Source organism: Dermacentor variabilis, unplaced genomic scaffold (assembly GCF_050947875.1).
Source record: "Dermacentor variabilis isolate Ectoservices unplaced genomic scaffold, ASM5094787v1 scaffold_14, whole genome shotgun sequence".
NCBI classification, from domain to species: domain Eukaryota; kingdom Metazoa; phylum Arthropoda; class Arachnida; order Ixodida; family Ixodidae; genus Dermacentor; species Dermacentor variabilis.
The window spans coordinates 2,863,738-2,867,385 of NW_027460302.1; the positions used below are offsets into that span (position 1 = coordinate 2,863,738).

General features: G+C 48.9%; 1 non-coding gene across 1 annotated transcript; it reads right to left on the reverse strand.

Moving 5' to 3' along the window:
* Positions 1 to 1,424: 1,424 nt before the first annotated feature.
* On the reverse strand, positions 1,425 to 1,496 carry TRNAT-GGU (transfer RNA threonine (anticodon GGU)). Its single transcript has one exon. It is a non-coding gene; the product is annotated as a tRNA-Thr (tRNA).
* Between the last annotated feature and the right edge of the window lie 2,152 nt (positions 1,497 to 3,648).

A 3,648-nucleotide genomic window follows, 5' to 3' on the forward strand; every position in this document is an offset into this window, starting at 1 on the left:
GCCCCGGCCACCACGTCCTTCTCTGCGTGCGCCCCTTCTCCAAGATGGCGGCTCCACGCGCTCGCTTCACTCCCTCTTCATCGTTCTCTTTCTTTGTTTTTCCTTGTCACTCCTGACACAATATTAAAAAAGAGATTCTGGCAATCGTTCACGGCTGCGAAAGATTTCGTGACTATCTTTTCGGGCAGCCTGAAATTGTAGTAGAATCGGATCATAGGCCACTAAAAATGATATTTAAGAAGCTGTTATGCCAATGCCCTCTACGACTTCAGCGCATGCACCTCAGCTTACAAAGGTATCCAATAGTCGTCAAATACACACTTGGAGGAGGGAGGAAGGAAGATAACCGACGGTCGTTAAGGCTTATGGACTGGATTCCAAGGAAAGGGAAGCGTAGCAGGGGGTGGCAGAAAGTTAGGTGGGCGGATGAGATTAATAAGTTTGCAGGGATGGCATGGCCACAATTAGTACATGACCGGGGTATAGTTGGAGAAGTATGGGAGAGGCCTTTGCCCTGCAGTGGGCGTAACCAGGCTGATGATGATGATGATTATGATGATGATGACGACACACTTGGAAAGCAGCTGTTTGTCGCTGACGCTTTATCGTGGTTCCCGAGTAAAGGGCTACTGAAAGAACAGTGCCTGAGTTACCATGTGGATACCATTGCTTGTTTTCAGGTTTCAGACAGTCTGGCTATGGTGTTGGGCTGCTGAGCACGAGGTCGCGGGATCGAATCCCGGCCACGGCGGCCGCATTTCGATGGGGGCGAAATGCGAAAACACCCGTGTGCTTAGATTTAGGTGCACGTTAAAGAACCCCAGGTGGTCAAAATTTCCGGAGTCCTCCACTACGGCGTGCCTCATAATCAGAAAGTGGTTTTGGCACGTAAAACCCCAAATATTATTAGGTTTCAGACAGTCGGTTGAGCCCAGTTCTCCAAGAGACTGACGAGCACCCAGTCATGTTGCAACTTCGACAGTACGCTAGCACGCACTGGCCTGACTGCAATGCTGGTGTCAGGGGGCAAACTGCGTTGACACTGGAGCTTCCGTGACGAGCTACATACGCAAGACGGCCTCGTGTTCCGGAGAAACCGCCTCATCATTCCTGTCAAGATGCGCAGAGAAGTACTCGCCTGCCTTCATGCTGCGCATGGAGGAGCAGACAAGATGAAGGCACGTACCCGAACTGTGCTCTTTTGGCCTTCTATAAACAGTGATATAGAAGTTGCCCGACCTGCCAGAAACACAAGCCACAATATCGGCGCTTGCCAATGGTGAATCATGAAATTCCAAGACTACCTTAAGAAGCGAACAAACACTGACACCAAGGACAACATAGGAAAAATTACTTGTGCTTAATAAATGAAATAAAGAAATGATAAACGAATGGAAATGAAATGAGTGGATGAAAAAACAACTTGCCGCAGGCGGGGAACGATCCCACGCCTTCGCATTACCCGTGCGTTGCTCTACCAATTGAGCTACCGCGGCGCCGTTTCCCAATACACTTTCCAATATTTTTTTTCTTCACATCGCACGCGTAATACAAAGATGTGGGATCGTTCCCCACCTGCGTCAAGTTGTTTTTTCATCCACTTATTTCATTTCCATTAATTTGTCATTTCTTCATTTCACTTATTAAGCACAATTTCCCCTATGCTGCCCTTGTTGTCAGCGTTTGTTGGCTTCGTATAATATGCTTAATAATGGGGCCCCTCGGTTAACCCCTTTTCTTGTACAAGACTACCTTGGGAAGTCGTGGGAGCCGACATTTGCTATCACAATTGCATAGAGTACTTGGTGGTTGTTGACTTTTATTCTTTGTTTTTCGAACTAAGGCCCATGCCGACGACCCCCCGACAAAGTGACTGCAGCTTGCGCCCACATATATTCGCCGCAGATAGCTTCGCGCAGCGAATATGCACCGACAATGGGCCGCCATGCAGCAGCCAGAGCTTCCGTGATTTTGTCGGCATGATTGGCTTGCACCACGTACGTTTTAGTCCTTATTACCCTCGATCAAACGTAATGGCTGAACGTGTGGTGCAATAAGCCTAGAAATATACTGAAGAGGTATCGGCACGCGATCGTGGATTTTTGTGCCGCATTGCTTGAGTGGAGAAATAAGCCTGGTGTTTCCTACTAAAAGTGCAACGAAGACGTACTGACGCTCTGCAGCCTACTTTTGTATGAAAGCATTTTGAATTGCCGCACGAACAATGAGCTCAAGCTTTCTTAGCATGTCTTGAGAAGTTAGAGCAAATTTAGAACTGCTTATCTGTCGGTTCATTTCATGGACGCGTTTTGCGTCATTTGTGATCTGGTAGGTATTCTTGCTTTTTTTTTTTCTAAGGTAGGGGATGGGTTATAAGCATTTCATGATGGCGAATGAACTTTAGAAAGCTTCTCCAGAATACTTATATGTGTTGTGGCTAAATTATATAGCAAGTTAAAATAAAAGTAATACCGGCAGACGGAGGCATCAGGTGAGCATCTGAGATAATATAAAGGCGAGAACCGCGGCCCAGTGCGGTTTCCCTTTTTCTTTTGGAATAATGTGTTGCTTACACTTATTACGCGTGCAAATTGCCCCTTATTCGCTTCACTGCAATACACTATGCTTCCCTGCGGAGGCCTCAGATGAGCACCTGACAAAAAAAATCGCCGGCGATTACGATACCCCGTAATGTGAAATTTGAGCGCAGCTCAAAGGTGTTTCCATTTCGCGATAAATTGCACATTGAGGCACATCACTTGAGAGAGCCATGCAGCAGAGTCGGCAAACGCGCGCGACAAGCGCGGCGGCTTCTACGCACGACGCGCCGACGGTGGCGCCGCTTGGCTTCCCGAAAGTACTGCAGAGTGCGCGTCACGCATACAATCAGATTACAAAACCATCGTGACAATCGAAACGAGCGTGAACGAGAGCAAACCAAGCAAGCCCAAGCGAGAGCTGATGCGAGCAGACGGTAGTACGGAACTAGCAGTCCGGCTCTGCTTATAGATACGAATAAGCATCGAGCGGTTGGGCGGGTGCACATGTAACCAGTTTCCCGCGCGAACGTCACTGAAGTGGCCGCTCTCAATGGCGTCCGCCGTTCGCGGCTTTTTTCATCTGCCGCCCCGCGCTCGCTCTTTCATCCTTCGCTGTTTTGCTCGTTTGCTTGGTTACGCCGAGACCGACGCCGGCGCTCTAAAGGCCAGAATACATGGAGCAAACTTTCACGACGAAGTTCGGGCGGCAGAAAATCTCCCGCGGCGCGACGCCGTATGTTCGTCGGGCTGCGCTACATGGAGCGAAGACACGGCGGCCGCCGCCGGCGAGTCGCTGCGTTACTATCAGTGTGGCTAGACGAGGCAAATGCGCTGTAGTGAAACATATGACACAAAAAAAAAACTTTAACGACAACTATTATCGCTTTTGAATTGCGGAACACCCTAGAAAGGCGTAAAATTTTGTTTAGAAATGATTTCTAGTGTTTTTTATGTGTTTGAAACATTCACGTGCCGATGTAGTTTAAAGAAAGTGGCGATGCTAAGCGTTGTGGCAACACTGGGCGGGTAAACAACTTTCGGCTCCTCCAACACCGCGGCTCTGTTCTGTGGCTCAACGCGCGCGCGGCCGCGCCGCTTTGGATGCCAT